Raw genomic sequence first — 12,948 nt, 5'->3', positions numbered from 1 at the left:
TGCAATATACTTTTAGACATTTTGCTTTGGATTTTCATTTTAATAAATGTAAAAGGAAGGAGAATGAACTAGAAGACATATATTTTATGAATTTATTTACACCATCCAAATGAGAATGACAATACACTCCTTTTAGGTAGGGCATATGTTTACCATTTGAGAGCCATAAAAATAAAATAAAATAAAATAAAATAAAATAAAATAAAATAAAATAAAATAAAACAAAAACATGATAGCAGGAGCTTTATATTAATTTATGTAAGCCTAAGTGATTAAGACTCCAATCAAATAAAAAATTATATGTATGCATGTATTTGGATTTTATAATTTAGTAATTCTATTAGTCCTCTGAAACAGAACAGCCAATTTTAAGTACATTTTCTTAACTGATAAACACCATAAAATTTAGATTTATAAATCTGATTGTTTATGTTCACTTAGATTTGACTCTCTCCCTAGTTTCCTGAGGGAACAAAACAAAAGGGAAGATGGGTAAAAATTTACATATTTGGCTGCCAAATTTCTTTGCTTGGGAACTGAAAAACCAAATTAGTCATTATTGAGCAACCCAGTCTTACACAGAACTCTCTGGCAGACTGGCTCTGAGATCATATTGCAATAAATACTTTTCTGTAGAACTAGATCCTATTCTCCTAATTCAGGAGTTTTGAAACATTTTTGTTTGATAACCAAGGACTGCATTTCTTCCGGGGTAACAGAAGAGTTTCAAGAGTTGCTAAGGATATAAGGAATATATGAGTGTTTTATTAGTTGCCTTCCCACAAACACAAGTGTGTGTGTGCACACATGCTCACACACACACAGTCTTTCCTTATTTGTACTGACAAAGCCCAATCCTTCGCACAAGGCAAATGTGTACAAAGGAATGCCAAACGGCAAACAATCCAGAAAGTTTTTTTTTTTTAATTGTTAAGTACATACAAACAAACAAGCCAAAAATAAACTAGAAAAAAAGTCCAAACAAACCCCTGCAAAATACAATTTAAGCTGGGGAAATCCAAAGTAAACAATCCTAAAATCTTTCAAAGTACAGTGCAGTTACTTCCTCTTCCTAGACTGTCGCCTGTGGGGACTGCTAGAGGGGGAAGCCCCTAAGGAGTGCAGGCCGTTGGAAGGGGTGAGCTCCCCTGTAGTCTCCTCCACCCCTCCCACTGCCAGCTTCCTGGAGCTCTGCCCTGCAGACCTGAGAGCTGGCTGCAGAGAAGGACTCGGGCCACCCCGCCGGCTTGGTATTTGGCTCCCCAGTCACCCAGCGCACAAGTATGATGGATGATGATGGATCACAGCTCGACCAAAACCGTGTGAATTTCCCAAGGCCACTGATTATTCTAATCGAGCCCCCAGAAGAAGTGCAGAGCTTCACAAAAGCCTCCAAGGAAACCTCCCATTCTCCTTGTCTGTCTCACACAGACCCCACTAAATAAAGCAAACCGGCCCTGATACGGCCTCCTCTCTTTGACACACAGATTCCAGCCTCCATATTCATTGTTCAGGGATATGATTTAGCCTTGAATGAATTTTTAATGAACACCCAGAGTTATAACACAGTGGAATGGCCACTCCGGCTTCTCCCAAGGGAAGATAACAGTTGATGAACGCTTGCAGGTCACAGATTTTCTAATGTTTTCTTGCACTGCTCAACAATATGGTCAGAAGGATTTCTTCACTATTGTCTAATTTCTCCCCCTCCCTTTTTCTCTCTCTTTTAATAGTGCCTTTAAACCACAAAATTTTAAGAGATATAACTCTATAAGGCAAAGTCACAATTACAGAATTTGTTCATACCAGCTACACAGTACCACTGCTAGACCAAGATACGCATAACAGAAGTTTATATATTGCAATAACAGTCTATTTTTTTAAAAAGGCAGTACTATTTAATTGAATTGATTTGGGTCTTTGACTTATTCAGATCATTTTTTGCCACGTAAGGTTACAGCTTGTGCAGTGGGGAAGGAGTCAGTGACTGCTGTTGGCCTCTTAGAATGCTCCCGATCAATAGAGTGACTACTTCCACAGAAATCTTTAAGACCTCACAAATCAGCCATTTTTAGAAACATAGCTGGTGTACTTGCAGCAAAGAAAACATCTATTTGGTCCTTTTTAATGCTTACTATGATTCAGTCTCCAATGCTTAGTTATTTAACTCTTCCCCCAAATGCAGAGCTTCCTAAATACTTGAAATTGCTCAGATTCTGCATAAATACATGAGAAAAAAGTTGGTTGCACTTCTCAGGATTGGCTCCAAAATCATCATCAGAGGAGCTTATTGAAATGAATCTGATTGAACCAAAGTAGGGAGAGGGGGTTAAAGCTATGCTTATAGAGGACTTGGCATAAGAAAAGAAAATGTCAATTGGCTTTATCAAATAATTGGGAAAGGAGTTTGAAGAATGATGACGATTATGTGTTAGCTTGGGAAGACTTCTCAAGGCATGTTTTGGAAACACCACCTGTACATCTTAAACTGCAATCATGTTTACTCATTAATTACACTTCACACTTACATTGGATTTTTTCTTTCTTATTGGTCCTGCATCTTTAAAGATCACAATACTTCAAAAAATTTCTTACTGACAAACAACTCAAAAAATATACAAACATAATCATTTTTTCCTAAATTAGAATGGTAGATAAATAAAAACAGTAGACTAGGTTTCTGGAAACCCAGATCCTACTCTTGGCACTGCCACTAACTGACTGGGAAATTCTGAACAAGTTTTTTCCATCTGTCTGGGAATCTGTTCCCTAATCTTAAAATGACTGAATGAAGAGAGTCCCTAGGGTCCCTTCCAGCTCATATTTTATGAGTCCATCAATCTTTATATGATTGTGGAAGAAAATTCCTAGAAAGGGCCACATCTATATAGTTTGCTTTGAACCACAATCAGCATAGCACCGTGTGCATATAAATTCAAGAAAAGCCATTGGAGGTCGATGAAGGCAGCAATTTTAGTTTGTGTTATGAAGTTAACTGGATAGGAGTAGGTGGAAAGCAATCAAGATGTTAATTGTTGCGGAATACCTATTATGTGCCAGGCTGACACCATATTATGCATTTTACATCACTAATTTACTTAATCTGCCTCCAAAAACCTACTACATGTCAGCCCCAGTTGACAAAGAATGCTCAGGGAAGTGTGTCTAACCTATGGTCTCTCAGTAAACCCAGTCTGCTTGGGCTCAAACCTAATATTCTCATCATCCTATTACAAGGTTATTCTAATAGCCTCATCACCTCATATTATGTAGAGTAAAAAAAAAATTATCAGAAGACAAATAAACTAATTAAAGGTTGATAATAACTCCCACTGTCCCTTTCAACAGAGGACTCCTTGGCTTGGCTTCACTCCCCTCAGTAAAGATGGTCTGATTGCTTAAGAACAAATTTCAGTGGCTTCTCTAAATCAAGATTCACACACATTTTGTATGAAAATCGAAGACTAACTTGTTAAAACATCATAAGAATATTGAGCAAAAGCTAGTCATCATTGATAATATTATTAATTCACAAAGATCATTTTTATCAATTATTATTGTCTTATTTTATTTTGGTCAATCTCTAAGTGTGACATATAAGAAAAATAGAAATTAAAACATAAAATAGTACAAAATATATTCTTAGCATGTTGGCAGTCTTCTCAAAAAAGGCATGCTACTTATATGCAAATATCTCTACCTAATTTCAAAATATTTCTTCATACATATGCAATCCAAAATAATGATTTGGGAGGATATTCCCACTTATAATTCCAGTTCAGAACTAAGGTATGAAACATTTCCAGACCTATAATATAATTTCTATAGCTATGCTGACAAAGATACTTGGACATTTAAGTGAACTTTTTAATTGTTCTATGTATCCTAATCACGATTCTTCTGATTCTTCTTCATGGGGAGTCCTCCTGATAGACAGCCAGAATGCTGTGACACTGACATGCAAAATCCAAGTTTGGTTCCATGTTTTTATTGGTCTCAAAAACTGACCATGTTTGGGGAAAGTCCAAGATTTGGAGATCTGCACCAACGGAATTGTTAAAATCAAAAGTGTAGGATATAAGGTGATTTTCATTGCTTCAGTCAGCATCTCTGAAATGCTAATATTCTGCATATCTTCAAAGAGCAGAATCTGTCTCCAAAAACCATACAATATAGCTCACTACAAAGGAAAACCCTTCAAGATCTTTGCTATTGAACTAGAACCAGAAATAAGAAGAAAACCTCTGAGGACGGTGTAAAAATGACAGATATAAGAGGAGGCTGACTGTGCCGTGAAATGAGAGACATTATGCTGACAGATGAGCACCTTTGAACCCTAACCCAATAAAAGAATTAGCACTCCCAATGTATAATCAGTACAGCAAGCAAAATATGTCAGCACACTACAGGCAGAGTCATCCATCGACATGCGAGGTAGGAAACAGCCAGACTAAATAGCAATCCAGTCCCACCGAGCCAGACAGCCCTTTCCTGCTCCTTAAATTTCTCAGACTGCAGAGACTAGGAATTAATACAAAATAAAGAAAAGGCCTTAACAAGTAAAACAACAGAGTAAGGCTTAAGAGTCCTCACTGAGAAGTGACCCAGGATTCCTAAAACTGAGTGTCTTGATAGTTTTGATTCTTATTAGGTGGATTCCTAAGGATCTTTCCCCAGTCAGATAATAGAATCTTCAAAATTACCAACCACAGCTCTGTTCTTTATTCTCCTTTTCCATAAAGACTTCAGAAATAATCAAAAGAGAGAAGCTGTGGAAGTAAACAGAGCTAGCTTTAAATCCTTGGCTGGCTGTATGCTAACCATAGACCTCCAACAAGTCATTTACCAGGCTGGACCTCAGTTCTGTATTCATCTGTGAAAATGGAAGAATAACCCTTAAAAAAATAAAATTAAAAAATAAAAAAGAGGTTTGTGACAATTAAAAGAAATAGCATAGGTAAAAGGCCTATAATAATACCCAAAGTGAGTAGACAGTTGTATTCAACAAAGGCTGAGTGTTGCTAATCCCGTATTCTCAGACCTAGCAAGGTGCTTTGACCACGTGAGTACCTAAGAAATGTGAGGATGTCCACATATATGGAATAATAAACACAGGCCAAAGAGGAATAGTGACATTTCAGATGTGCATAATTCATAACCTAGGCATGAATTCCCTATCTATTAAGTAAATGGTAAAGGGAGAGTCATCTAATCTCTCTGGGTTATGGTCAACTCATCTGTAAAATTGAACAAATAATAGGCCCAAAGGCCCAAACTGAGAAGAATGACTCTCACAGTCTCTTTCAGCTCTGACCTATAATTGCAAATTATCTGTTTCTGGTTTACCTTAATCTCATGTACTAACTTGATCAAACCCCCAAAAAGTTTCCATTCCCAAATTTACACCCCCTTGGGAATTCAGAAATGATACTTTTGTTTTATTTTGTTTGTTTTCCATTTTCCCAAAGGAGAGTCACGAGTGTTCTCTGCATACAATTACTTAGCAATTGGTTGTTGGTAGTAATTTTTTTAAAAGAACATCCCACCCTACCCAGCCCCAAGCCACAGGTGGGTATATTTTGTAACACCTTCCACTCATGCCCCCCAGAGCAAGATTTCACATGCTTTAAACTGAATAGGACTATGTGATGCAATATTTTATTTTTCACTTATCTCATTTTAAATATTTTTGCTTTCCAACAGACACATTGCAAGAATGGCTTTTCAACAACATATTTCTAACCCTCATAACTGTCCTCCCGTGACTCTAGCAGCACTTTAAAGAACAATTTTCTTCACTGACCATGGCAAATACCATTTGAATTAGCTAAAGTTTCTCTTCGGAGTCATGACATAGAACATCCATCCCGTTGCAGCTAGGCTGATGATTATAATTTTAAAACCACTTGGAGAAAAGTAACCTAAAGACAGAGAAGTAAAAAATTTCATGAGGTTTTCTAAACAACTGCTTACCTTGTTCTTGTTAAAAGAGAATTCTCTTTTCTAATATATGTAGATATACACAAATTCAGATATTCTAGTTTTTAGTTATCATTCACAGACATCACAGCTACAAAAATGAAATCTGAAGCCAAATTTGCCTTAGAATTTAGAAACTGAAAAGCTTTCAGATGGCAACAATAAGTTATTTCTCATGTTTATTTTCCATGCACACAAGAGCATACCACCCTGCCATCAACGTATCAGTCAAAATCCAAAATGGCTTAGCACAAAAATTGCCCCAAAGAATGGCGATCAGAAAAAAAAGTTCCGGCGAAACAATGATGCTAAAATAGTACTTTAACTTGAATTGTATTTGCATTAATTTGTTTCCTAATACTGTTAGGAAACGTTGTGGAGAAAAGACTTGGCTTTTTGTTTTGTAGTTTTTAAAATATCAAACGTTTGTCGTCCATCAGCTATCCCTTATTGGACGTGGCAGTGTGATAAAATAAAAGCCAACTTTTGTTCTGGAATCTCATTGGCATGGCTTTGGCAGCTTACGAGACCTGTTCCCATTTATTGTGTCTTTTGTACACGGATGCCTACTTATAAGGAAGGGCGATGAGAGGCGCAGCACAATGTCTCAACTTTTCCCCCCAGAGACTAAGACTCCATGGTTTCTGTAAAATAGAGCATGAGTAATACTTGTTGTCAGAGAAGGGAAGAAAAATGCTGGACAAATAAGAAACATCATTTGACATTTCTCCTCCACACTGGATAAGTTAAGTGAGTTGGTGGAATTGTGCCTAGGAGTGAATAAATATGTCTTCACAGACTAGATTCAACCAGTCACATCCGTTGTACCCTCTCAAAACACAGACTCCCTTTTCCTTTGATTATGTTTGGGTTATTTTAGAATTCTTCAAATATTTCCAGTGAACTCACAGAATAGTTATGTCATGATAAAATACTCGACAATGCAGAACATTGTCATTTTATCTTATCTTCCGCAGCATTGTCAAATTATTAGCAAAAATAAGTACTCACCTATAATCAACAAAACATGAAATGCTTAGTTTTTAAGATCAAACCAGTGACAGAAATGAATTATAAGCATAGTTCCCACCCATTCTCCTCTACTCAACTTAGCAATCTCTATATGAATATTATAGCAATAGTAGCTCTATATGAATATTATATACACATACACCATACACATATACATATAAGTGTGTGAATGTATGTATGTATATGTATATGTCATAATAGAAGTTTTACTTTCACTGATAGTAACCTGGTAAGTTTCATTTCCACCCTTTAAAAAATGTGAAAAGGGGGCTTCATTTTTTTCAGGATGAAAGTACTCAACTACCTATAAATGTTTGAAGACTGTAAAGAGAAACTGGGCCAATTCCATTTTTGTTTTCCAAAAGACACTAATGCCAGAAAAAAAAAAAAATGTTTTTGGCAAAGCTCTTTTCTTTCTAGGCATTAAGAAAAAACGGTCATAAAACCAAAAAGAAAGATACTACTCTTCAAATAATACAGGTCCCAAATTAACCACAAGCAGGAATGTTTATAAGAATGACTTTCTTGAAACTTTTCTTAGATGTTTCATGCTAGAGAAAAAGCATTCTGCGAAGAACCTCACTTAACCATGGACTCAGCGTGCTACCCAAGGATAGCACTGCAGTGTGAATTTCCCTCCTAACTATATGAAGAATCTGCAGAGGCAGTGTTTGCCTGGTTTCCTGACATCTGCAATGTGGCAGGGGTCCACTGTTCCAAATTGCACATTGTAAGTGCAGACAGCATTTCTAACACAAGAACAATGCCTTCTGCTAAAGCACCCTATTTCCCAAAACTTGCAAGGCCATGTATGCTATCCATACCTTACATAAATATTTATGTTAAATAATTTCTTTGAGTTATTTTTGTGACAATGATCTTACTCTGGAAAACCTATGCTGTTTTCCATGAAAAGGAAGATGATGTTCCTTGTGTTTCTCAGCCTTCGTGACAGTCCTTTGGCAATATCAAAGGTATACCATCAAAATAATACCAGACAAATGCTCCTGACAGGCTAGGGTCTATCAGCTTCCACAGCAGGTTTCTTCCCCAGCAGCTGACAAGAAAAATAAACATCTTCCAAGGAAAATGAAGGTAAATGCCAAAATGTCTCATCGATTCCCGGGGAAAAAATCCCTTTTTAAATATTAATTATGTTAATGCTTGACTTAAAAGAAGGGTAAAAAGGAAAAGTTTGAGTCAGATGTGAAGAACATTAGGAACATTATGATCTCAGCAATGTGATATAACTGAAATATATGATAATGTCACTGATCTTTATTCCATTGAAAACTGGCCACCGGTTTTTCAGAAGGTTGGAACAACCTCTCGGCTTGGGTCAGAGATTCTCTGTTTTAAAAGTTTCAATGGTTCAGCTCAATGACCACTGAATTTCAGTTCCAGAAATACTTCCTATTATGGAGCACTTATTTTTGTTTTTTATTCATGATCAAGAAAACCCTAATAACTTTAACAACCTCTGTACTTTATTCAAATTGCTTTTAAAAAGAAATAAAAGCAAGCTCCTTTTAAAAACCTATAGCTACAATGATGCAACAGGACCAATAGCAGAATGGGTGAAATTTACAGAAAAATTGGTGACAACTCTGGGAAAAGTTGGATCTGAGCTCAAAGGCACAGAACATGACAAAGGTGATGGGTTTTCAGTGAGCTGGTTTTGGGGGGAAGAGGTGTAAAGAGGGACTTCTGTTCATTGATCAAGGTGGAGATGCTGCTGGAGGCTATTACCACCTGTATTCTTTAAAGCAGATGAAAAGAATCTGTGGCAGAATAATTGGAAAAAATCCTATGGCAATTCATTAACGAGAAAAAGATTAAAAAGTCTTCCTTAAGCACGTGTTTAGATAGCTATCAAAAGCATTTAATTTGTGTGTAAGTACTTCCCACTTCTGATATTTATTTTTAACCCAGAAGCTAATCATGTAGAGGCTATGTTCTCAGTAAAGAGTTGCAGTTTTCTTAGGGGAAAAAAAAAGACACAAGTGAATGGATAGTGTGTATTCTCAAGTTTTACTCTGTTATTAACACATGAGGGCAGGTGTGAGGATTTTAGGTTTAAACTTAAAGCACCGCCAGATGCCAGTCTGGTACCCAAGAAGAGTTCATACAGCCACAGAGAGCCCGCCTTGCATTCTACCCATTCAATTCAGGAACAGAAGCATCCCCTTAATCACCTCTCTTTCCTCCTTAGGGCACCAAGGCATTGTCTCTTAAGGAAACAAAACTGAGAGCTAGAAGGGACCTGTAGACTCAGGAAATCTAATCCTTCTCTTACAATTGAAGCCCAAAATAATGGAGCCAAAGAAGGCATCAAATCTAGACCTTCCATCTCCCAAGTTCATGGTTCTCTCCATCAATCAGCTACTCTTAAGCAAGTTCAGTAGTTGTCCCAGACATGTGAGAATGATGCCCTAGAAAGAGCTCTAGTCTGGGAAGCAAAGGATCCAGTTCTGACTCTAGCCCTCCAGCAAAACCCTGTGGCCACCACTCCAACCTCTTAGGGCAAGTTGGGCTGGATGTTCTCCAAGGTTCCTTTCCATTCTAAGAATTCATGGATTTGAAGTCCCAAATTTGGGGAAAATGTTTAAAATGAAGAAATAGAACAGTGGAAGCGACTTCTTCCTATCTGAGCTATTAGGTTAATAGCAAAGGGCATTTCCTTATGGGATCCTGGCCTGCAGAACCAGGGCACGGCAATTTCCTCTGAGGAAGCAATTATAAGTCGTGAAAAGGGAGAAAAGAGCCCCAGTCCTTCGGTTCATTTATGAATCATTTTCAAGGAATAAGCTTGTCATGTGACTCTATTTTCAGTTCCAGTTTCCCTCAAAAATGAAGAATTTGCAACTTTACAAACAAGCTTATAAAAGAAGCACATAATTCCTAAGAACATGACGTTTAAATATAAGATGGTCACTAAAAAGTTAAAATGAAGATGGTTTAACTGGTAAGGAACATGCACTTTAAAATAAAATAGGTACATATAGATGAACCTTGAAGATAAAATAAAGATTTTCTTTAATGTCCCACTGAAGAAAATTTTACAGAGGGTGTATTTTCATCTCCCGTAAAGGGTCTTAACACATTCCATAGAATAATATAGTAGGCAGGTTTGGCAATGATGGCAGTGTACAGTATTTTTCTTGTAACTGCATCTCCTATGAGGTCACTACAGTTGTGACAAACTCCAGTCCTGCTGGAATGAGATCCAGAGAACTCGCTGAGAGGTGAGACATGGTCTAACAGAGGGATTCTATTATCTATAGTGAAAACAACCATGAAACATGGTATTAAAAGCAACCAGGAAACACGTAAGGCTTCCAGATTCTTGAATGTTAAACTATTAATTTCTGGTGGATTTTAAATGTTGATCACTTATTTTGCAAAATCTTTTAAAAATGCATTGTCTTCCTCTCTACTCATTTTCATTCACTGTCCCATGCTAGAATATAGCTGCTTCGGGACATAGCTAAGGAATGTGGAGTTGTTTGCCCTCCAGTGAGTTTTTCTGGATTGCTGTGCTGCTCTTGACGGCACTTTGCTTTTTCCTCCCTAGGTCCATTGCAAATCTCCTCTAGCAGCTGGTCAGTGGTCCACTGGCAATACATTTAGTTCTTGCCACATCTCTCATACTTCCACGTTTGCTCCTTCTGCCTCTTAATACTATCACCTACTCACTTTCCTTTGATTCCTTCCTTTCTTCCTGCTACCTTATTTGCACTGCCCTGTTTTTATAGCCTAGGCTCACCACTGGGTGTGCTCCTTTCTTCTGGTTGGCAAACCAACCAATTACAGCATGTCTTTTTTTTTTTTATCATAACTTCTTTCTTCTTTTGTGTTTACAATTCTTTATATTAAGGCTTGAAAATGTCACTGCTCACACTCACAAGCCCTCAGGTGTTTCTAATTAACTTCTCTATAGAGTAAGACAAGGGCCTGAGAAATAAATATATGGGTATGATTAAACTTCTCTGGTCTTTAACACACATTATCTATGATTATCCAAGCAAGAATCTGTACTCCTTAAGAAGAAAAAGCACTGAGTAAAGAATTAAACCATTAACTTTTCATAAAGAATCTGGACAACCTTAGGAAGGAGATAATTTATGCCACCACATCTATTATGCAAGGAAATAAAAATAATAAAACTGTAAATGTTTATTTTGCTCTTTATATTGGTTCCCTGTTTAAAAAGATAGATATTTCCCTATTTACCAGTGGAAGACTCATTTATACTAACAAATATTCCCAATATGTTTGAAAATCTGAGTTGTGACTAAGATCTTATGTTCGTCCCTCTGTTGTTTTAACTTTTGCCCAAGCTGCTGTGTGTGATGTTAGAACTTGACAGGAATTGGTGTAGTAATAAAGAGAAAACTGATACTTTCTGATAACAGAAAATGGACACCATGATCATCATATCATTTGTATTTCTGAATGTTCCCTAATCTAATCAGAGTCCAGTTTGAGTATCAAATATGGAAAAACTATAAATAGTGCAAGCAAGTTTAAGAAAAAAACTTCATATTATTCCCCAAACCAAGCAAACCACAGAGGAAGAGTAATTTTCTTTTCACAGATACTTTGTTTCCTTTTTTCTTTTCCTTAGAACCCAAAATCTTTTGCCTAACATTTCTAAATTGCATTCATTTGTGTAAGAAATTTATGTCCTTTAAGGGAATCATTCTTATTTTTACAGCTTAAGACACTAAATCCACACACACAACACACACACACACACCCCTCCAAAATCATGAACCTAAAAAATTAAAATCAACCAACTAGCAGGCAGAGATTCAGCTACCTAGGCTTCTAATGCATCACTGTGTATTAAATTAAACCTAAACTATATGACCCAGTGAAAAGGACATGGGCTTTACCATCAGAAAATCCTCATTTAAAATCCAAGCTCTGTCACTCACAACCATGCAACTTTGGATGAGTTATTTTACCTCTCTGGATCTCTATATTTTTATCTGTAAAATAAAATACCACCAGTCTTGTTGTGGAGCTTGAAAATAAGAGGTTTGGTACAATGCATGTCACTGAGAAGGCACTCAATAAAATATGACAATATCAATAAAGGTAACTATTGTCACTACTCATTTCAAAAGAGTGTTCCAGTAAGCAAAGGAAATAACTAAATTGGAATCATGAGTCTATGACCTATATGCTCTATCAGAGCTCCCCAAACTGTAAGGTACATAGAAAATCATTGTTAAAATAAAAGTTCTGATTCAGCAGGTGCAGTTGGGCCTGAGATTCTGCATTTCTAGTAGCTTCCAGGAGATTCTGATGCTGCTGTTCAATGGATCACACTTTGAGGCTTTCTATGGTTCTGGACACTATGAATCATTGCAATACCATTGATTCATAAAAGGCAGAAGCTTCTTGAATGAAGGCATCAACAGGAAAAGGAGAGCAGGAAAAAGTATCTTGCATAAGGTAATTAACCCCTCTGGACCTCGGGGAACAAAGGGTTTGCCTAAAGTGCCTTTCAGTTAAAAAATTAAGTTTCTGTAGAGCTCAAAAGCACATTTTTTTCAGCTTCAAGTTTTCTGGTTATCTGTATGGGGGAAACTGTATACAATCCCTTGCAGCCATTTAGGAATAGTGAGCAGGAAATCTCACCCATTTTGGAAGGAGATGAAGATACTATAGAAAAAAATAATTTAAACTAATAATACAGATTTATCTTTCATGGGAATTATTTGTAAAGGTCATTGACATAAGTGAGAATTTTTGAGTATGGTTCCTAATGAGAAATTCTAGCAGTCAAAGGAACATGGTGGGGGGGGGGGGTGTCACCAAATATAACTCCATCATGTTTCAGGTGAGAAAACTGAGGCACAAAGAAGTTACGCGACTTGTCCAAGCTTACCAGAATCATCCAAGCACAGGCAAAGATTTGGTTCTCCT

The 12,948-nt window shown here is 36.9% G+C and overlaps 1 protein-coding gene across 7 annotated transcripts in view; it reads right to left on the bottom strand.

Annotated features, from left to right (window-relative positions):
* Window positions 1-12,948, bottom strand: part of MECOM (MDS1 and EVI1 complex locus) — a 556,962-nt gene that overhangs the window by 300,714 nt on the left and 243,300 nt on the right. The gene's annotated exons all lie outside the window — the stretch shown is intronic.

Source organism: Choloepus didactylus, chromosome 1 (genome assembly GCF_015220235.1).
Source record: "Choloepus didactylus isolate mChoDid1 chromosome 1, mChoDid1.pri, whole genome shotgun sequence".
NCBI lineage: Eukaryota > Metazoa > Chordata > Mammalia > Pilosa > Megalonychidae > Choloepus > Choloepus didactylus.
Note: the sequence above shows the minus strand (reverse complement) of the source record. Positions and strands in the feature narration are given on the sequence as shown.